General features: G+C 47.3%; 1 protein-coding gene across 15 annotated transcripts in view; it reads right to left on the reverse strand.

The window, feature by feature from the left end:
* LOC147738019 (uncharacterized) overlaps nt 1–23,997 on the reverse strand; it is a 520,426-nt gene that overhangs the window by 102,355 nt on the left and 394,074 nt on the right. The window contains exon 3 of one of the 15 annotated variants that reach the window (XM_086951565.1): nt 8,315–8,412. The exons of the other annotated variants lie outside the window; for them this stretch is intronic. The gene's annotated coding sequence lies outside the window, so the exon portion shown is untranslated. The remainder of the gene's footprint in view (nt 1–8,314; nt 8,413–23,997) is intronic. 15 annotated transcript variants of the gene reach the window in all.

The following is a 23,997-nucleotide window of genomic DNA, read 5'->3' on the forward strand; positions in this document are numbered from 1 at the left end:
TCCTGGACACACCCATGGACCCTTCACATGCAACTCCTGCAAGTTTGACGGCACCAAGACCAACTCCTCATCCACTAACACCAAACAGATATCTGACTCCAACCACCTAAAATGCATCCTGCTCAACACCCGCTCGGTCCACAGACACGCCATCGACCTCTGGAACCTACTAGACACCATATCTCCAGACTTCGTCTTCCTAACAGAAACATGGATGAACGCCTCATCAGCCCCAGACATCACCATTGCCATCCCGGAAGGATACAAGATCATCCGTAAGGACCGCACCAAGCAAACAGGAGGAGGCATCGCTATCGTCCATAAGAACTCCATCCGCATCTCAACCAGCTCAGACGTCAACCTTGCCAGTTCCGAACAGCTTCACTTCCAGATCCACACCGACCCCAAGACCACACTCAGAGGCACCCTCCTCTACAGGCCTCCAGGACCCCGTGCACAATTCAGCGACGACATCACTGACTTCATCACCCCACACGCCCTCCCCTCCGAGGAATACATTCTACAGGGAGACCTCAACTTTCACCTGGAAAAGAGCAATGACAGCAACGCCACCACCCTTCTGGAAAATCTCGCCAACCTCGGACTCAAACAACTTGTCACTTCTCCCACCCACATCGCAGGTCACACACTCGACCCTATCTTCACCTCCAGCAAACATGTCTCCTTCAGTCACACCACAACTCTCCATTGGACGGACCACAGCTGCGTTCACTTTATCTACAATAAGACCACAACTCACAACCATCCTCAACCTACTCTGCGAAGAAACTGGAACAAAATCACCATCGACCAGATCTCCTCATCGCTTCTTCAAAACCCCCCTGTCCACTCCTCAAACCCCAACCAAGCAGCCATTAACCTCACCCAATGGCTATCCAACAGCGCCGACATCCTAGCACCGTTGAAAAAACGTCAAATCAAACTAGGCAGCAAAAACGCCTCCTGGTTCAACGATGATCTTAAGGAATCGAAGAAACTCTGTCGCTCCCTCGAGAAGGCCTGGAAAAAAGACCCAAACTCCAGCACCAGGGATGCCTTCAAAAACGCCACCCGCATACACCACCAACTAATCCGATCTGCCAAGAAAGCCGCATTCAAAGACCGACTAAATAACAACGCCCACAACAGCAAGGAATTATTCAACATCGTCAAAGAATTTACTAACCCCTCAGCCAACTCCAACGACATCACCCCCTCTCAAGCCCTCTGCGACTCCCTAGCTTCGTTCTTCCACGACAAAATCGCAGACATCCACAACAGCTTCGACAACCGACCCGGAGACCAACCCTCCCAACCTTCTGCCGCACCTTCACCCCCCTTGAACATCCTTAATGACTGGAACCCAATCTCCACTGAGGACACCATCCACCTGATGAAGTCCATCCACTCAGGATCCCCCACAGACCCATGCCCTCACCACATCTTCAACAAAGCAGACTCCATCATAGCACCACACCTCCAAGACGTCATCAACTGCTCCCTCAACTCCGCCACCTTCCCGGAAAGCTGGAAACACGCAGAACTCAGCGCCCTTCTGAAAAAACCCACAGCTGACCCCACCGAACTCAAAAACTACCGCCCCATCTCGCTCCTTCCATTCCCGGCCAAAGTCATTGAGAAAGCTGTCAACAACCAGCTCGCCGCCTTCCTCGAAACCAACAAATCCCTCGACTCCTCACAGTCCGGCTTCCGAGCCAAACACAGCACGGAGACCGCCCTCATCGCAGCAACAGACGACATTCGAACTCTTCTGGACCATGGAGACACAGTCGCCCTCATCCTCCTCGATCTCTCCGCAGCCTTCGACACAGTCTGTCATAGCACACTGCTACAACGCCTCAGAAACATCAGAATCCAAGGAAAAGCACTGGAATGGATCACCTCGTTCCTCACCGGAAGAACCCAGAGAGTCCGCCTCCCACCATTCAAGTCAGAGGCCACTGAAGTCATCTGCGGCGTACCACAAGGATCCTCACTCAGCTCCACCCTCTTCAACGTATACATGAGCCCCCTCGCGGCCATCGCACGCCAACACAACCTCAACATCATCTCCTACGCTGACGACACTCAACTGATCCTCTCACTCACCAAAGACCCTAACACCGCCAAAACCAACCTTCATGAAGGAATGAAAGAAGTAGCCGAGTGGATGAAGCACAGCCGTCTGAAACTGAACTCAGACAAAACAGAAGTCCTTATCTTAGGTACCTCCCCATCCGCCTGGGATGACTCTTGGTGGCCAGAGGCCCTTGGAAAAGCACCCATCCCGACGGACCACGCACGGAACCTGGGCGTCATCCTGGACTCCTCACTCTCTATGAACAGACAAGTCAACGCCGTTTCATCATCTTGCTTCAACATTCTTCGCATGCTCAAAAAAACATTTCGCTGGATCCCCACCGAAACCAGAAAAACGGTCACCCATGCACTGGTTACAAGCCGCCTGGACTACCGAAACACCTTATACGCCGGTACCACCGCAAAACTCCAGAAAAAACTCCAACGCATCCAGAACGCATCAGCCAGACTCATACTAGACATCCCGCGTAAAGACCACATCTCTGGTCACCTGAAAAACCTCCACTGGCTCCCCGTCAATAAGAGGATTACTTTCCGCCTCCTAACCCACGCACACAAAGCACTTTACGAACTTGGACCTGAATGCCTCAACACACGACTTTGCTTCTACACCCCCTCCCACCAGCTACGATCCTCCAACCAAGCCCTTGCTACCGTACCTCGCATCAACAAAACCACCATGGGAGGTAGATCCTTCTCCTACCTGGCAGCTAAAACCTGGAACTCACTCCCTACCCACCTTTGTCTCACTCAGAACCACCTTGCATTCAGAAAGCAACTTAAAACTTGGATATTCGACAAGTAATTCCCCACCCTTCTTCAAGCGCCTTGAGACCCTCCGGGTATGTAGCGCGCTATATAAATCTTTTGACTTGACTTGACTTGATATGAAGAGGCTACATGAGCGACTTGGCTGTGAGTCCGTTGGCAGTTCCTCGGCGACGCCTTTATGCGGCTCCCACAAAGCCCTGCACGGCCCACACGGTCCCATCTGAGCCAGCAGGAAAATCCCCCGACAAGAGGCTCCAGTGACAGTGGAGTCCAGGCGAGTGAGGCAAGTCGAACGTTGCCCAGCAGTCAGGAGTAAGGAGAGTCACCAAGCTCGCCACCTCTGAAGGAAGGCCTCACTCACAGTTATCGTCTCTGACACCAAAGTGGACTTCACTTCAGCTCCAGATGCATCAACACTAAATTTGTATATATGAACTTCAACACTGTGAGACCAAGACGGTCTACAGAACGTCGCCAAGGCGAAGGAGGTATCCTGACGATGCTGTTCAGAACTCCAACACTGCCCAGCAGAAGGCCTAAAGAGGCTCATTTGGTGGTGATTTTTGCTTAGTTGTTTTTCTTACAGGTTGGACCATTGTTTGTGTCGCTTCATTAAAATGTGGGAGGGATGTAGTATCCGGCTGGATACATTCTAGTGGTCTGCCTGTGATGTCACACACTTTACAACCACCCACCACAGGCGTCACCAGTCAGGTGACCCTGGTAATAAAAGGGGCCAGAGGGCACGTGCTCCATGCCAGTTTCAGTACCCAACTACGCTGTGTTTGTTGTCATTCATCCAACATGCGGGCCCGAGGCCAGAAACACCACAGTATCCAAGCTAGGGAACTCTCTTCTCCGCTCCATCTCCACTCTTCAGACTCACACCCCATGTCGTAAGGCCTTAAAAACCTGACTTTTTATTCTGTCATGATTGCTTTCGGGGCTTGAGAGCATGGAATTTCTATTTCCATCTTTGTTTCCTTGTTTAGGACTAACTGCTGTCAGCGCCTTGACGCCTTTGGGCATTTGTTAGCGCTCTATAAATCCTTTTCATTTCATACATTGTTAGAAAGACGTCAAAGACGAACAGGAACATGGAAAAGTGAAGGGGGAGAACGAGGAACACCAGGAGAACGCCAGGCATAAACAAGCTATTGAAAGTGACCATCCTGACTTCGTCAGTTACGGTCGCTCCCTCCTGCCCCCGCTCTCTCCTGCCTCAAGCTGGGTATCGTTGCGCAGCCCTGCTGCTGATCATAGAGATCGTCCTTTGCTGCACTAATTGTTTATTTTACACGTTGTATTGGCCTGCCTGAGATCGTGTGCCCGTGTTTGCTGTCCTGTGCTGCATTATTTATTTATTTTCACGCTGTATTTGCCTGCCTGAGATCGTGTGCCCGTGTTTGCTGTACCGTGCTGCATCATTTATTTATTTTCACGCTGTATTTGCCTGCCTGAGATCGTGTGCCCGTGTTTGCTGTACCGTGCTGCATCATTTATTTATTTTCATGCTGTATTTGCCTGCCCGAGATCGTGTGCCCGTGTTGCTGTCCTTTGCTGCATTATTTGTTTATTTGTGCTCCTGCATTAGCTGCTCCCTGCTTTGGCATTGTGCCTGCTTTGGCATTGTGTGGCCGCCCGCGAAGTTATTTGATCGGTTTCACCCGACCCGGTCGGCGCTTCCGCCCCAGCCGCCATTGCTGTTGTTGTTGTTGTTGGCCAGAGCCCGCCCCCTCCACCACGCACCCGCCTCCCAGCTGCTCCTCCCTCGCCCCCCCCCACTCCCACTTATGACAGTTGCTCTTGCGCGCAGCGTTCACGCGCAGCGATCGCGCCCCAGTCGCGCCGAAGGTGCGCCAAAGGTAAGCCCGTCTACGCCCGTCCGCGCCTGGACCGCGCCCAGTGCCAGACCCCCTGGTTCCCGTAATACCCAGCCCACTCGCATCACTTACGATGCCGCCTCCCTCTTAGCCCTTAACTCCGGCCGCTCCCTCAACTGCGTCCAAGCCGCTCCTGGACACACCCATGGTCCCTTCTCATGCAACTCCTGCAAGTTCGACGGCACCAATACCAACTCCTCATCCACCAACGCGACACAGAGACCCGACACCAACCACCTAAAATACATCCTGCTCAACACCCGCTCAATGCACAGACATGCCATCGACCTTTGGAATCTACTAGACACCATCTCACCAGACGTCGCCTTCCTAACAGAAACATGGATGAACGCCTCATCAGCCCCAGACATCACCATTGCCATCCCAGAAGGATACAAGATCATCCGCAAGGACCGCGTCAAGCATACAGGAGGAGGCATCGCCATCGTCCACAAGAATTCCATTCACATCTCAACCAGCTCAGATGACAACCTTGCCAGCGCCGAGCACCTTCACTTCCAGATCCACACCGACCCCAAAACAACACTCAGAGGCACCCTTCTCTACCGGCCCCCGGGCCCCCGGGCACAATTCAATGACGATATCGCTGACTTCATCACCCCACACGCCCTCCCCTCCGAGGACTACATCCTATTGGGAGACCTCAATTTTCAACTGGAAAAGAGCAATGACAAAAGCGCCACCACCCTTCTGGACAACCTCGCAAACCTCGGACTTAAACAACTTGTCACTTCCCCCACTCACATTGCAGGTCCCACACTCGACCCTATCTTCACCTCCAGCAAATACGTCTCTTTCAGCCACACCACAGCTCTTCATTGGACGGACCACAGCTGCGTTCAATTTTTCTACAATAAGCCCACAATCCACTACCACCCTCAACCCACTCTGCGTAGAAATTGGAACAAACTCACCATCGACCAGATCTCTTCATCGCTCCTCCAAATCCCTCCTGTCCACTCCTCAAACCCCGACCAAGCAGCCATTAACTTCACCCAATGGCTATCCAAAAGCGCCGACACCCTAGCACCGTTGAAAAAACATCAAAACAAACTAAGCAGCAAGAAGGCCTCCTGGTTCAACGATGATCTTAAGAAATCCAAGAAACTCTGCCTCTCCCTCGAGAAAGCATGGAAAAAAGACCCAAACTCCAACACCAGAGTCGCCTTCAAAAACGCCACCCGAATACACCACCAACTAATCCGGTCCGCCAAGAAAGCCGCCTTCAAAGACCGACTAGATAACAACGCCCACAATAGCAAGGAGTTATTCAACATCGTCAAAGAATTTACCAACCCATCAGCAAACTCCAACGACATCACCCCCTCTCAAGCCCTCTGCGACTCCCTAGCCTCGTTCTTCCACAACAAAATTGCAGACATCCACAACAGCTTCGACAACCGACCCGAAGACCTACCCACCCAACTATCTGCAGGACCTTCTCCCCCCTTGAACATCCTTAACAACTGGAACCCAATCTCCACTGAGGACACCATCCGCCTGATGAACTCCATCCACTCAGGATCCCCAACTGACCCATGCCCTCACCACATTTTCAACAAAGCAGACTCCATCATAGCACCACGCCTCCGAGACATCATCAACTGCTCCCTCAACTCCGCCACCTTCCCGGAAAGCTGGAAACACGCAGAACTCAGCGCCCTTCTGAAAAAACCCACAGCTGACCCCACCGAACTCAAAAACTACCGCCCCATCTTGCTCCTTCCTTTCCCGGCCAAAGTCATCGAGAAAGCTGTCAACAACCAGCTTGCCGCCTTTCTCGAAAGCAACAAATCCCTCGACCCCTCACAGTCCGGATTCAGAGCCAAACACAGTACTGAGACAGCACTCATCGCAGCAACAGACGACATTCGAACCCTACTGGACAATGGAGAAACAGTCGCCCTCATCCTCCTTGACCTCTCCGCAGCCTTCGACACAGTCTGCCATAACACCCTATTACATCGCCTCAGTAACATCGGAATAGAAGGAAAAGCACTGGAATGGATCACCTCGTTCCTCACCGGAAGAACTCAGAGAGTCCGGCTCCCTCCATTCAAATCAGAGGCTTCTAAAGTCATCTGCGGCGTGCCGCAAGGATCGTCACTCAGCCCCACCCTCTTCAACGTATACATGAGCCCCCTCGCAGCCATCGTTCGCCAACACAATCTCAACATCATCTCCTACGCTGACGACACCCAACTGATCCTTTCACTCACCAAGAACCCCAACACCGCCAAAAACAACTTACACGAAGGAATGAAAGAAGTAGCCGAGTGGATGAAGCACAGCCGTCTGAAACTGAATTCAGACAAAACAGAAGTCCTTATCTTAGGTACCTCTCCCTCCGCCTGGGACGACTCTTGGTGGCCAGAGGCCCTTGGAAAAGCACCCATCCCGACGGACCACGCACGGAACCTTGGCGTCATCCTGGACTCCTCACTCTCGATGACCAGACAAGTCAACGCTGTCTCATCATCCTGCTTCAACATTCTTCGCATGCTCAAAAAAACTTTTCGCTGGATCCCCACCGAAACTAGAAAAACGGTCACTCACGCACTTGTCACGAGTCGCCTGGACTACGGAAACACCCTTTACGCCGGTTCCACCGCAAAAATCCAGAAAAAACTCCAACGCATCCAGAACGCCTCAGCCAGGCTCATACTTGAAATCCCGCGTAAAGAACACATCTCTGGTCATCTGAAAAACCTACACTGGCTTCCCGTAAATAAGAGAATTACCTTCCGCCTATTAACCCACGCACACAAAGCACTTTACGAAATTGGACCCGAATGCCTCAACACAAGACTGTCCTTCTACACCCCCTCCCGTCAACTACGATCCTCCAACCAAGCCCTGGCCACTGTTCCCCGCATCAACAAAGCCACCATGGGAGGTAGATCCTTCTCCTACCTGGCAGCTAAAACCTAGAACTCACTCCCCACCCACCTTCGGCTTACTCAGAACCACCTAGCATTCAGAAAGCAACTTAAAACTTGGATATTCGACAAGTAATTCTCACCCTTCCTCAAGCGCCTTGAGACCCTATGGGTATGTAGCGCGCTATATAAATTTCTGACTTGACTTGACTTGACTTGAAAGGCAAGAAGAACAGAAAATGGGACCAGAAATGGGGGCAGTGACAAAAATGTCAGTCTTATTAGCTGCAATAAAATACTTAAAAGCAAGTGTGTTCAAGGATTGGGAGGATATGTAAACTGAGCTCTCTTTGTGTTGTTGTTGCAGTTATTAAAATCATTACAGTAGTTGTTATTGTTATTGTTAATGTATAAATATTATTGCGTACACTAGGTGTCACAGGAAGAATCAAAGCAATAAGTGGTTATCTACTCCTGGATACCACTGAAGGCTTCCAGGAGCACGCAACAAACAATGCTTTGTCTGATGCCCCGGTGTAAGCAGCACTCTTGGATAAACTGTAACAAAAGCAATGCAAGCAACAGCCAAGCTTAGAGGCGATTGTAGCACCATTGTGAGTGGATGAATATCTTTCACAAATCAGTACACGCGCCGCCTACCTTGGCCCGAATTGCACCCGTTGTGTGAAAGCACTGGATAATGCTTGCTCGGTGCAGTATCTTGCAGGGACTGAAGAATGCATGGCTCAGCAGTCTATCTGCAAAAACCCGAAAGAGGCATGCATGACTCAGCAATCAGAGCACAAATATATCTGAAGAATGCATGGCTCAGCAGTCTGTCTGCAAAAACCCTAAAGAGGCATGCATGACTCAGCAATCAGAGCACAAATATATCTGAAAGATGCATGACTCAGCAGTCTGTCTGCAAAAACACTGAAAAGGCATGCATGACTCAGCAATCAGAGCACAAATATATCTGAAGAATGCATGGCTCATCAGTCTGTCTGCAAAAACCCTAAAGAGGCATGCATGATTCAGCAATCAGAGCACAAATATATCTGAAGAATGCATGACTCAGCAGGCTGTCTGCAAAAACCCTAAAGAGGCATGCATGGCTCAACAATCAGAGCACAAATATATCTGAAGAATGCATGGCTCAGCAGTCCGTCTGCGAAAACCCTAAAGAGGCATGCATGACTCAGCAATCAGAGCACAAGTATATCTGAAGAATGCATGGCTCAGCAGTTTGTCTGCAAAAACCCTAAAGAGGCATGCATGACTCAGCAATCAGAGCACAAGTATATCTGAAGAATGCATGGCTCAGCAGTATGTCTGCAAAAACCCTAAAGAGGCATGCATGACTCAGCAATCACAGCACAAATATATCTGAAGAATGCATGGCTCAGCAGTCTGTCTGCAAATACCCTAAAGAGGTATGCATGACTCACAATCAGAGCACAAATAAATCTGAAGGATGCATGGCTCAGCAGTGTCCACTATCACACTGTTGCGACTCATGCAGGCAGGAGGACTCTAGCATCACAAATATACTCTATGTAGGAAGAATGAGAGGCGATTTCTGTCCGTGCGTGCACACACTTATGCTGGGCAAAGGACGTGCACGGCTCGTCTGTGTGCACTCAACTGCGCTGTAGAGGATACAAACATAGAAAGCATAGCTCAACAGTCTTGTGCACAACTGTGCTTTATAAGATCCATATAAGAGGTATGTGGGGGTGTGGTGTGTGTGTGTGTGTGTGTATGTGTGTGACTAGTACACGGGTTGAAAGCAGGATGGTGCAACAGTGTGCACAATTGTACTGTGTTGTAATGTGCACAACTGCACTGTACAGCAAACCAAGTAGGAGTTAACAGTGTGCAGAACTGCACCATACAGGAAGTATGCAAGGCATAACTTTTTATACTCACGCAGCACAGCACCCTATATAAAGCATATATGGTACTAAAATGTGTGTACAATTGTACTGTGTAAAAAGAAAGCATGGTTCAGCAGTATGCAAAAATTATTTTCACAGTAAGCATTTAAGGCCTAACACTATGCACAACTGCACCATAAATTAAGCATGCAAGGCAAGAGAGAGTGTTGTACAGTTGGCTATAAGATGCATTGAGGTCACACTTTTTTGCACATAATTGTTCTGTACTGGGAACAAAATGTAGCTCAGCAGTGTGGACAACTTTACAGTATCATAAGCATGCCTGGTTAAGAAAGGTGCAGAACTCACCAGTGTATGAAGCAAGAAAGGCACAGCAGAGGGCTTGTGCGCGTGGGAAATTGTACCGTACAGAAATTATTTGTGGCTCATCGGTGTGGGCACAACTGAAATAAAGATGAAGCATGCGTGGTTCAGCAGGGTGCACAACTACCCATGTTTGGCTTAGCGGTGATTGCCCCATTACAGTGCATAGATGTGTGCAAGGTCAGCCGTGAGCTTCTGACTGGAAACATGCGATGCTCAGCAGAGGGGTCACAATAGTGGTGTATAGAAAGGATGCATGGCTCGCCACGGCGCTAAATTGCACTCAAGGAACCATGTATTGCTCAGCAGTGTGTACTACAGCAAAGTACAGTGAGCATGCAAGGTACTGCAGAGTGCACAAGGGTACAGTAAATGAAATGAGCTTGACTTTTATAACAAATAATCAAACAAATATTGGGAGAACACACGGTTTATTAACGCATGCATGATTAAGTAACTACTGCTGGTAATAGCAGAAGTGTCACAGCCAACCGTGTGTGACTACCCAGATCCTAGATGCCTAGGAAACATGTACTGCTCAGTACTTCATTTCGTTCTGGTGTGTGTAAGCACAAAGATTAGGTGTGGGATGCTAACCTCTGTGTTTGTGGGATGTGCATGCACCGCTGTGTGGCCCACGTTGTCAGTTTGGTTGCTAGAAAGCGTACACTGCGCTCCTGTCAGTTCGCTGACCCTTTCCACGCAGGTATTTACTTTGCACTTGGACAGTGGATCTAACAGAGCAGAGAGGTCACTGCAAGCCCTAACAGCAGCAATCACCTTTCACCTCTGTTCAAATGCACCACAAACAAGTTCTACCCCCCTAAGCACACGGTCATTGAGAATGCCAGATCCAGTGCCCTGTCTGTGCTCTGCCATGAGCACATGCAGATCCGGATGCAAAGTGCAACAATTACCTGGGGGCTCCCATGCAGCTCAGCATGTAGAGGGGGCCCAGGGGCTGAAACATGGCTGAAGTGGGGCTGTCCACTGCTGCAAGGTGCTGCCGCAAGACGGTCATGCTGCTAAATCTTTTTCTTTTTAATTACTTAAAAACTAATCAAAGGATTTGCATCAAATCACAAAAAGAGATCTTTCTGGACCAAGCTCTAGCTTGCTTCCAAATTTGGTGTAATTCAGTTCAGTGTTCCGGGCTGTAGTCATGTTTAAAACCCCTATGGGAAATTGCATGGGGAAAAGGTATTTTGGGACCACCCTTTTTCTTGGCCTGTACTGACGAAGGACCCCAAAGCTTTCCAGACAGCAGCTGAATTGAATGGTAAACTAGCTTTAAAACATTTGTAGACTCGTAAATTGGAGCCAAAGTTATTAGCAAAATAAAAAAAACTGCTACGGAAACTAGGTCCTAACTATAACTACCTACTGGTGACAGCTAGTGTTATATATATATATTCATACATTGGGCACATTGTCTCGCACACAGGGGGTCCAGCGACACATAGAAGGGATCTAACTTGCAGTGACTAAGGTGCGTTAGGTATTTACACCTACGCCATGCAGTATACGGAATACACAGGGCAAATGAAATGTTGAAGAAGCGCGAAGCATCGGCTCTTATAAACTTTAAATCGAAGTCAGCTGTGAGAGGAGACGGCGCTGCCGATGTAAGTGATGCCGATGACCCAACCCGCACTTTGAAACAATGAGCAATTATACTGGAAAAAATTAGGAAAAGGGAAAACAGTTGATGGCGGGAAGCCACATCGCTTCAAAATTACCTGGATGTAAACAGAATAACGAGAGGTCTGAGAAACTTTATAATCCCCACATTGGCAAATCCTAGACCTGAGCTACTGAAGGATTGGACAGAAAATACTAACGCATGCTTGAATACCATGCTCAGAATCCTGATCAAGAGTGCATGGATAGAGCATACGGAACTAACAACTAAAATCAAGGGCATTATGGATGGATTTGAGAAAGAAATAGATCAGGAAGATGTTAAGAAAATACTTAAGCCAATTGAAGAATGCCTCAAGACCCATGAAAAGGATTTAATAGAGCGCAAACTACGCAAGTTCCTTCGTGATGAACTGGATTATGCAGCAGGAAGGATTCTGATATTTGCCCAAAAATTTGATAAAGCCCGCCAACAAATTGCCAAAGATAGAACACTGGGAGCAATGGAGCAGAGAGTATCAGGATAAGGCACGGAACAGAGCTATGAACTCGGATCGTACTGAGAAACAAGATGGCACCAAAGATTTCTTTTTCCGAGAAACTTCGGATGCTACAAAAAGAAAACAAACACTCATTTCAGGCAAAACAAAGAGGCAGAGGAAGGGGCACAAAAGTGAAAGCCAGAGAAGAAGGCAACAAAGGAAAACAAACAAACAAACAGCGGAATGGGAATACGGGGCCAGCATGGAAAGAACAAGTAATGGCAGTACAATCGAAGGAAGTAACAGGAATAAACCTCTCTAAAACACAATTCTCACATGAGGACATTGAGACTCTTAAACCTGGACTATCCTTTTGTCCTACATCACAAGTAAATTATGCACAATTAAGGATTGATTTATTTAAGTTTGTTAGGAAGTTGAAATTGTACGAAATGCATGCATTACGTTCTAACAGGGAAACAGTTGATGTGACAACCACAACCACTTCTCCCCAGACTGCCCTTACAATAAGAGACCTTATGATATTACTAGGGCTACACAGTTTAGAAGGAATGGAAGAGACCACAATCATATCTAGTAATTCCAATGACTCTCTAGATCCCACTAATATTGACTTTATTAACAACATCCTCGGTATCTACACAGGGGGAACTGAGGCGACAAATTTTAGAATGCCATCTAGATCCATACCCCAACTACCCAAAGACAATATTGACTTATTCTCAGACACAGTTGCAGAGGACATTTTAAAACTAAGTAGAGAACACTTGAAACGGAGTAACTTGAACAAGAGACAATGGAACACATTAACTGAGTTACTGAAAGATCAGACAATAGTCATTAAACCCTCTGACAAGGGGGGGCAACATAGTGATAATGTGTATAAAGAACTATGTAAAAGAGGGACTCAGACAGATGAGGAAGAGCACCTGTTACGTTAGAACTGACAGGGAATATTTACAAAATGTTATTACACACTATAAAGAAAGACATCTGGAGTGGCATGTCCACCTACTACTCAGTTGGGATGAACTACAGTTCCTATAAAATGAAACACCTACCATCCCCACACTCTACCTGTTTCCAAAGGTGCATAAGGATGCACTAAACCCACCAGGTCGTCCCATTGTTGTCTAAAAAATTGTATTTTTGAAAATACCTCAATCTATGTGGATCATTTTCTGGCACCATATGCATAGAATTTGGATTACTACTTTAGAGATCTGCAAGACTTCATCCAAAATTCCAATAATCTTTGTTGGGACAAGGAATGTTGGCTAGAGAGCTTAGACGTGGAAAGTCTGTACACTAGTATTAGGCATCAAGATGGAATGAATGCCTGTAAATACTTTCTCAGAATGAGAGATGCTAAGGTACTACAACACACACAGATGATCATGGAAATGATCGAAACTTGTCTAAAGGAGAACATTTTCCTCTTTGAAAATACATTCTATAAGCAAATACAAGGAACAGTCAAGGGGACATGCTTCACCCCCAGCTATTCTAATCTTTTGCTGGGCTGGTGGGAGGAGCAGGTCCTATAGAATCAAGATCAGAATAGATTAATTGATCAAATCAGTGTGTGGCACAGGTATATTGATGACGTCTTCCTCGTTTGGGAGGGGAGCGAGGAAGACCTTAAATGTTTTTTATCTGTCATTAATAACAACATCTCTGAGATTTACCATGATTTACAGCCAGGAAACAGGGGATTTCCTTGATATCAAAGTTTCACTCAAATATGGCACACTCAAGACTGATCTCTAGAGGAAGAACACTGCTGGGAACTCGATCCTCCTTTCGATCTATCATCCAGCAAGCTACTACTGGAGTATCCCCTATAGCAAGTTTCTAAGAGCAAAAAAAAAACAGTAGCACCAACGAAGGCTATAGGAGAACCAAACAGTACATGCTAGATCGCTTTAGTGCCAGAAAGTATCCTATGAAAAGCCTTATAAAAGCTAGCATAAGGACTGGCGAAAAATCAAGAGATTAACTTTTACAAGGAAAACCACATATATCAAGGGAAGCTGACAAAGAACCAATATGATTTATCACCAAGTTTACAAGTCAGACAAACACCTTAGGCAAGATCTTAAAGAGTAGATGGGCAAGACTAACACATGATACCACCTTGAGAACGAAGATAGGCAAATACACCTAACATCACTTTTAAGAGTCGAACGTCTATGAGATTACCCTAGACAGGATTAGTAAGAAAAGCTGTATCACTAAACCAATCACATGCGAAACAGACTATGTAGTTTATGTAATCATTTGCCCATGTGACAGATGGTATATAGGGTTGACTACCTTTCCCATACAAAAGCGTATACTCGAACATTGGCGTACCATCACAAATGCAGACATGAGCTACAGCACAGCACGACACTTCAGGAAACACCATGAAGGAGCCTGGACCGAAGCCATATTGTTTGGCATTAAAACAGTTGTGAACCACCCTAGGGGTTGCAACAGAACTACTGCATTATGCAGAATGGAATCTAGATACATACTAGAAGCAGGAAGTCTCAATCCACATGGTATGAACCAGGACGAAGAGCTTTACACACACTTGTAAATTAGAAGCTCCTATGTGTAACTCCCTTTTCTTTTCTTTTGATGATATTTCTAATTGTCACAAATGTTTATATTTCTTTCTGTAGACATATCACATTCATCATCGATATTATTTTATCCTCTTATAATGGTTTTCCAAGATGCAACACAAAGAAGACGGTACTTGGGTTGTACTTACATTATGCTGGTATACTAAATTGTTCTTTTTCTCCCTTATAGATATTTGGAAGCTTTCATGCACATCTGCTGGTAGCGTTGAGGAGACTATAGAAGGCGACCCCCATGTGGTAAAACCTTTTTGAATTCACTCAGGTGGAAGTACGATTTGATTTCATTTGGGTACTATACCTTTAGGCACAGCAGCATTTATTTGTCAGTTTTGACTTAGGGCACTAGAAGCTAACAAGAAATTGTTTATCAAAATAAAAATATATTTCAGATATGAGCCAAACATAGCTGAACAACAGTCATAGAAACTGTACTATATCTTAATATATGGTGACTAAAATCAATATTATTGGTAAAACTTAGTTTACTAAATAACAACTTTTGTCCGTCATTGATAAAGATTTTGTTGACAAAGAGTTGAGGAGGAATCACAGAATGTGAAGTATTTTGTTTACGTTTACTTGAACGCGTTTTTGCACGTTGTATAAATGCAATGAACATAGAGAAAAACAGGTTATGTGAAAAAGTTTGTCAGATTGAAACGTGTCAGTTTTGTTTGCCAAATAAATACCAGTGATAAAATACTACTGCTTTGGTGTGGCTGTTTTCTCAGGAGTGACAGGCAAGGTGGAATACATGTGGAATATACATATATATATACACTGAAAAAACTACAGGTAACAGGGACGTTAGAATTAGGTTCAGATTTCACTGGTACAAATCATAGAAATTCAGCTGTTATAGTTACCTGAGCTAACTATAACTTTTGCCTCCTCAATGCACTGCTTATGACCTCACATATTGCATCACTCATGACATGGTCAGTGACATCGCTAATGACAACATTGATAGAATTCACTTTTCGATACCCCAATTTCCCATTGATGATGTGTGAGTTAGCATCATATGGCTAACTGATGAAGTTCGTATATGCACCTATGCTGAATTATTTTACTTGCTCCTTTACTCATATTCAAATGTACGTGTGACCATATTAGTTCCTTAGCTTAGCCTGTGTGCCACCATTTTATGTATCCCTCTGTGCCTGCGGGCCCTGCTTGCTCATGTGCCCCTCCCGCAGGAATACAGAAATTCACTAAGACAGCAGTTTTCGTTTCTCGGCTTGCTGTGGCCGAAACTAACAAGTCTCTTTATCAGTAATGTTCTCATGCCCAGAGACGCCGAAGCCTAGCTCCATGGCCTTGAGTAGAGATAGCGATGTATCCCTTGCAGGTGCAGATGCCTGCTGTATGATGGCATTGTTCACTGGTCTGGGTTTCGGTGATTTTCCATTAGGGGCGTACCCTAACTAACTGTATTGCATTATAATGTATTGCTGTGATGCAGAGAGTCAGTCCTCTCGTTCGCACTCCTAGGAGTGAGGTCGGACAGGGCCCTCTCATATGAGTGTTGTTTGGCCTAATAAAGACTTTTGTTTATTCTTCTCCACTGTCCGGCTGACTTCCTATATAGTGACTATAGGTGAGTGCGGTAAGTCACTCGGGTGGATTTGAGCCACGCTTATCAGATGGCGCCCGAATAGGAAACCCGCGATAAGGATCTTTCTCACCCGTAAGTGGGTAGCAGAAGACCGGGGACCCGCTGGTCGGCACGGTGGGCCCGGGTACCCATCTGATGCCGAGCTTGGTTCTCGCAGCGCTGCCCCACCCTGCTGATCGGGAGAGGTCCCGGTTCGGATCTTACGCCGGGGTCCAGAAGGCGGAACTTGAAGCTGACCGTGTTGGTCCTGGCAGCCGGAGGTGGAGAACGGTAGAGGTCGGTGCCGCCTACGGAAGGTGAGTGGTCCACCTGTGATTGTTTCAGGAACAGGAGTGTTCCGGGAGACTAGGGTGTCTCCAGTGGTTTGAGGAGCCGGTGTGCTCCTGGGGCTAGTGTGCTTCGGGGAACTCAGAGTGCGAGTAAGCGCTCTGACAGACTTGACGAGGTTGGGGGAATATCTAGATGTATTGTTTGTAGCAATCCGACCGGGTGGTACTGTGGTGAAGGCGTGGCTCATCGCGGGTGGACTCCGGTGCTTGCCCTGAACTCCTAGAGTGGTGGTTCAGTGGAGGTGAGTCCTGGGTCTCCCGTGGTAAAGTGCGCAGTGATCCGTAGTGCCGCACGGGGAGCGGATTCGTTTCCCCATCCTCAGAACAGTTAGTGTACTGTTCGGTCTGCGGTAGAGTCCAGGTTCCCCAGGACTTGGTCGACGGGCCTTGTCCCATTTGGTAACACGTGTTTGGAGGTATTGTATACGTGCGTGTGTGGTTTCCTAATGTATGTCTATATGTGTGTATGAACGAGCTCGAGCTAGCGACTCAAGGTAACGTAGTCTGTGGAGAAGTGTTTCTTTCACACCGAAATAGAGATGCCGTGTTTTAGTAAGTTACGATGTTTTGGATGTTGTTGTCGACCCTCAAATACTAGACTGGCCGAGAGCCAACCTGCACCCCCTGAAGGCACTCCAAGCTTTGATATGTATGTCAAGCATGGATTGGTCCCGCTTTTGTTTGGTACTTTGTGGCACTGGTACACTGCTGATAATGTGGATTTACAATGGCCTTTAACGGGTTCTTTCGATGAAGCTAAATTGGATTATTTGCAAGACAAATTGTTTGCTAGGCGTAGCCGTCAGAGTATGTTTGATTCTTTGCGAGTGTGGCAGAAAGAGGCCAGAAACGCAAGTTGAGAGACGAGAAGGAGGCTTATAAAAAGTCCACTCAGACTATGGCGCAGAAGGCGAGAGAACAGGTTGGAAATGAGAATGCGCTACGTATGGAGCGCTCAGATAGACTTTGTAGGTTGAAAGAAAATAAAAGTTATGTAGTGCGAGAGGACGACCCAGATGAGATGGAAGACATTCTGAATACCCGACCCCCTCCCCCTTATGCCCCACAGCCCCTGTACCCCTCCTTGCCAGTTCCAGCCCCCAGTAGTGGAGTTCCGGGTCCTTCAGCAAGTGCCCCCCAACAATCCTCGCCCTCGACACCCCTTGTTTCTTTACTCCAGACCACTTCACCTGCACCCTCCCAATTTTCTTTAGCACTCCCTACTGTTTCAGCTAGTACCACCCCCAGTCAGGAGATGCTAACACCGAGTCGAGGCGCAGGTAGCGGATTACTCTCGCAGGTACGGAAGTTGCTTACGCGTTCTACAGTTGGTCTAGATGAGAAGAGTATGGTGGCTAATCAGGCATGTCAGTGGGCCAGGAATAATATTTATTCGTTTGAGGATATTTGGTCCACTATGAAGGATTTTGAGCCCTTGATGCAACAGCACGCTTTGTGGCATATGTCAAATGTACTGATACCGCTATGGGAACAGGGGTATGGAGGTGTGGCTCCAGCGGTTTTACGAGACTTACAGGCCGGAGCCTATAGAACGAATACCGGGGTGAAAGAGGTGATGAGTAGTTTACGTGCCCTATTACAATACAGAAATGAACTACCCTCTACAGGCACACCCCATTTCCCAGGTCTACATCCTATGCGCGAGGTGCACCCTATTTTTCATCCCGAGATTCCCGAGGTGGTAGATCCAGTCACGAGGGCTGTCACCAGGAACAGGATAGATGCGCATTTCCAGGAGCAATGGGTGTATACGCCATGGAAGAGAAGTGAGGTATTATCATTGAAGGCTCAGCTACCAGATTCTAGAAAGAACCCGACTGCCTACTACAAAGAGCTAACAGAAGCTGCGTCTTCCACTGTAATGACTTTGGCTGATGTTGAGTTGTTTTTCGGACTTTTGGTCCCAGTTGATGTGTGGCGGCAAGTGAAAGGTACTGACCATGCGGAAGAGTTAGGAGGTACGTGGCAGGAGTTGCAGGACTGGGATAAGGAGCGTAAGCCAGGGGAGAAGCCGAAGGCTGAGATTTTAGCTTTACCAGGGCGCATAATAAAATATATGCATTCTCTCATTCCCCCGAAAAAGGTAGATTGGGACAAGTTGACGGCCTGTAAGCAGAAAAAGGATGAGGCAGTCTCGGACTTCTTTACGAGGTTTGAGGAAACGTTCATAGATTTTAGTGGGCAAGATGTGTCACAAGATGGAGGGTTGCGGATTTTTGTTAATAGGTTTGTCGTGAACTTATTGCCTGAAATTTTAGCGAGATTGCAAGCGTCGGAGAGCACGTGGACAACGTCTTCCCCTTCGGGTATTCTCAGTATGGCACAGTATTATGAGCACAGAGAAAATAAAAGTAAGGACAAGCAGGAAAAGAAGGCTAAGGATCTAAAGACAAGAGTTTTGTTGCAGCAAGTGGCTAGAGGCAGAGGAAGGGGTGCAGCGCCGAGTCGTGGAGGCGGCTTCGGGAGAGGTGAGAGTAGGGAAAGGCTGGGACCGAATCAGTGCGCGAAGTGTAAGCAGGAGGGGCATTGGTGGAGGGATTGCCCACTGCTTCAGTCGAACACTGGTCCAGGGCGAGGACGAGGAAGAGGTAGTGGCGATTTTGGGAGACAGGCTGCACGGTCAGAAGGAGGTGGGAGACTGGGAGGAAATTACTTTGACAATGGTGCAGACAGACAACAGTTGCAGAGGGGCGGTGGTCAGTACTATAACGATGATTACTCAGTGGACGATTTGACAGGGTTCTCCCACAACTAGGACAGCGTAGGACAGAGCATGGGACCAGTACTTGTGGAAGTTGATCAGAGGGGACCCTATGTCGAGGCAGACTTATTGGGGTCTCAACAAAAATTTCTAGTGGATACGGGTGCAATGAAAAGTTCAGTGGCTCGTTCTCGGGTCCCAGGGGCGGCTCTGTCTGGCAAAAATAACATCTCTGTGGGTTTCGCAGGAACTCCGGTGATTAGCCCCATTTCTAAACCTCTCACGTTGACGATTGGCCCTTTCACTGTTGATTCACCGTTTCTATTGACATCGAATTGTGGGGAAAATTTGTTGGGCTTAGATCTATTGAAAAGGTTGCACGCCACCATCTATTGTTCCCCAGATGGCGTGTACCTCACTTTGGGCCCGAATGTCGCCCGCCCATTGCAGTGTTTTTCGAAAGATGACCCATTACCACCTGAATTTCAAGGCATACCCGACAGCTTGTGGGCTGTCAATGATACAGATGTAGGTAAAATGGATATTGCCCCGGTGACCATAAGAGTGAAGGTGGGGGCAAAATTACCCAGGGTTCCACAGTACAGGATTCCTAGGGAGGGAGAGAAGGCCTTGTTACAAATAATACAAGATTTAATACGGTCTGGTGTAGTGGAAGAGGCTGATTCGAACATATGTAACAGCCCTATTTTACCTATCCTTAAAATCCTTAAAAGAAGGTCACCTGAAGCTACTGATAATACTCCTGATGTCTATAGGTTTGTGATTGATTTGCGACACGTAAATAGAGTAGTGGAGCCACAGTACCCGGTGGTCTCGGACATCACTACTATATTGACAATGATCCCCCCTTCTGCTAAATATTTCTCTGTCCTGGATTTGAAAAATGCTTTCTTCAGTATTCCAGTACATGAAGAAAGCTGTTATCTCTTCGGATTCTCATTGGCTGGCCGAAGCTTCCGCTTTAAGAGAATTCCCCAGGGGTACACTGAGAGTCCGAGCATATATAGTCAAGCACTGAAGGCACAATTGGATGAACTGGAACTTCCACCTGGCAACGTCATGTTGCAGTATGTGGATGATATCCTGATAGCATCGGACGACGAGAAGGGTTGTCGGGATGCAACTGTGAAATTACTACACCATTTGGCTAAAAGGGGGCATAAAGTGTCCCTTCCAAAGTTTCAATACTGTCGAACGGAGTTAACCTACCTCGGTCACCTCCTTTCGAAAGTGGGGAGGAGATTGACGCCAGAGCGCATAAAAGCTATTAATAACATGAAGGTACCTAACACGCAGCGAGAGGTGCGCGCGTTCTTGGGCATAACATCGTATTGTCGCCAGTGGATACCTAACTATGCGTTACTAACAAAACCCCTATTGTATCTGACTACCAAGGAAGTGCGCGAACCCCTACCCTGGACCCCCGCATGTCAAGAAGCGTTTGAGTCACTAAAAACGGCTTTATGTTCTGCGCCCATTCTTGGAACACCTGATTACCAGAAGCCTTTTGTTCTTTATGTACATGAGGCGGAAGGTTGCGCGTTGTCTGTTTTAACTCAGTGTTACGGGGGGAAACAGAGACCCTGCGCTTATTTTTCTGCAATGCTTGACAATGTGGCAAGAGCGCTGCCGAGTTGTCTGAGAGCCACGGCGGCTGCTGCGGTCTCCATAAGACAATCGGCAGGGCTCGTATTGGGATCAGATCTCACAGTCATGGTACCGCATGCTGTGGACATTTTGTTGAACAGGACACAGACGCAGCACTTAACTAGTGCTCGTCTTACGGGTTATGAGATGACTCTTTTTGCACCCCATGTTAGGATCAAAAGGTGTGCAACACTGAATCCGGCCACATTGTTACCTATCCCCACAGATACAAAGGACGATGACATACATGACTGTCTCTTTAGGACAGAGGAGGAGACAAAGGGGAGGGTGGATCTGACAGACAGGCCCTTGGACGAACCAGACGGGGAGTTGTATGTGGATGGGTCCTGTTTTAAATTGCCAGATGGTACATCGACAGCAGCATATGCAATAACAACATTACAGACAGTAGTGGAGACCTCTAGGATACCTTACAATTCGGCCCAAGCTGCTGAGATTATAGCCTTACTGAGAGCATGTGAATTGAGTGAGGGACTAGACGTGAACATTTATACTGACAGCCAATACGCCTTTGGCGTGGCTCATAATTATGGGCGACTTTAGGCAGAACGGGGATTTCTGACTTCTCATGCACAACGCATACAACATGGCCCACTGATATTACGACTGCTAGCGGCACTGACACTACCCAAAAGATTGGCTGTGATAAAGTGTAGCGCACACAAGACAATCGTGGATGACGTAGGGCGAGGCAATGCCTTCGCCGACGAAACAGCAAAAGAGACTGCTAGGGAAAAATTACCACAAATGTTTGTGGCAGGACCAGCCAGATGGGTCCCAGATGTCCATATGTTTTCAGACACTGTACAGAGTGTAAAGAATATACAGGGAAAAGCGACAGAAGATGAATTGAGGGCATGGAAGGATGGGCAGGGACGATTGGATGCGGATGAATGTTGAACAGATGTGACCGATAAGAGACGATGGTTACTCCCGAATGCATATGTTCTTCCAGTAGTGACGATGGCGCATGGGCCTGCCCATGTTAGTGCGAAAGGGATTTGTAAATTGTTAGACCCAGTGTGGAGCAATAAGAATATCTCTAAAGTGGCCACTCACTTGGTTCGACAGTGCATGGTGTGTTTGAGGCATAATCCTGGAAAGGGTACCCCTGTCCCAACGGGAAACTTTGCACCTCCTTCTTTCCCTTTTGAGGTGATTCAGATGGATTACATCGAAATGGAAAGGGTCAACAACTTAAAGTACGTCCTTGTAGTCGTATGCGCCTTTAGTAGGTGGAGGCGTATCCAACGAAAGATTGCACAGCCATTTCTACTGCAAAAATGTTGATAAAGGAGTATTTTTCTCGCTTTGGATTACCCAGGGTGATCTGGAGTGATAATGGCACATCCTTTAATGCAGAATTAGTAAAGCAAATATGTAAAGGCTTACAGATTTCCCAAAAATCTCATTCAGCCTTACACCCTCAGGCAGCAGGACTTGTGGAGCGGTTTAACGGCACGCTCAAATTGAAAATGGCCAAAATATGTGAGAGTACAGGTCTCCGTTGGCCAGATGCCCTTCCCTTAGCCTTACTTTCAACGAGAGTAACAGTGAATTTGAAAACGGGCGTCTCCCCCCATGAAGTGGTATTCGGCCGCCCGGCCAATATCTGGGGAGTGCCCAGGCCTAAGTGTTTTTCAGAAGTACCATATCCTTTGTTGATAGACTATCTGTATGCTTTGACTAAAGATCTTCTTTCTATTCATCAGCAAGTAGCAGACACTCTGAAGCCGTTGCCGGAGGGGCCAGGACACTCCATCAACCCAGGGGACTGGGTTGTTGTCCGAAGATATCAGCGGAAGTCTTGTCTGGAGCCAAGGTGGTCGGAGCCGCGTCAGGTACTTCTCACCACGCGTACGGCGCTTCGGGTGGAAGGAAGGAAGGCGTGGGCCCACGCCTCACATGTGAAGAGGGTCCCGCTCCCGTTGCCCTATGACCAGTGGGTAAAGGACGGCATTGCTGATGAGGAGCATGAGAATATACCAAGATATGTTCCCTTCTCCGATGCTTCACTGATTGGAGAAGAGCGAAGCGGAATAGAGAATTCAGTGAGCTCTACTACTCCTGTTGCTACTAGTGAAGAGACACCAGAGAGTTCAGCATCTGCCACAGATACACCTGCTTTGTTCACTGACCCCGAAGTGCCAGGGAGCACTCGATATAATTTGCGGCCCCGAAGAAAATAAGTAACAGTGATGAATATGATGGACTAAACACTGGAAGAAGGGCTTAGTGAACTTTCTGAATACGAAGATTTAGTGGTAGGGATGGACTTGTAAGAGCCCTGGTGTTTAGCCGAAGGTTGCGTTTTATGAGACTATAGAGTGGTGCGGGGCCCGAATTAAGTGCTCCCCTGTTTTCAATTGTTAAAAAGCGACGTTGGAATAAGGTATGGACGGTAAAAGCCTGCCTGTGAGGCTTTGAAGGACACAGGGAGAAGATCCCTTTTAAGGGTTGAAGAACCCCTCTGGCCGGTTGAGGATTGTCTGGGACTATTTTTTTAGTAGAAGTGTTTTTCTTTTATTTTTCATTTTTGGTATATCTTGAACATTCTTGAGAATGTATCCTTTTGGGCGCCCTATTCCTGATGAGGAGCAGCCCTTTGCGGCTCCCCCGAGACCTGTACCTGATTCCCCCTGGTTGGCTCTCCCCCGAAAAGGAAAAATTGTGGTCATCATTATTATTCTAATTGCTTTTATAGTGACTCTTGGAATATTGTTTTTCCTGGATAAAGCTTACCCCGTTCACGTGTTTGCACCCACACCCACTGCCATTCCTGAACATAATATGATTACTGTAGATTATGGTGAAAGAATGTTGAGAAAGGGTTACAAAGAAAATGTTTTTATTAAGACTTTGCACCATGCACATGCCACCACCAATTTGACAGATTGTTGGGTTTGTGGGCATCTGCCTTCTGCTGCCTATAAGAAGGATAGATTTC

The sequence above is a fragment of the Lissotriton vulgaris genome, chromosome 1_1 (assembly GCF_964263255.1).
Source record: "Lissotriton vulgaris chromosome 1_1, aLisVul1.2, whole genome shotgun sequence".
Lineage (NCBI taxonomy): Eukaryota > Metazoa > Chordata > Amphibia > Caudata > Salamandridae > Lissotriton > Lissotriton vulgaris.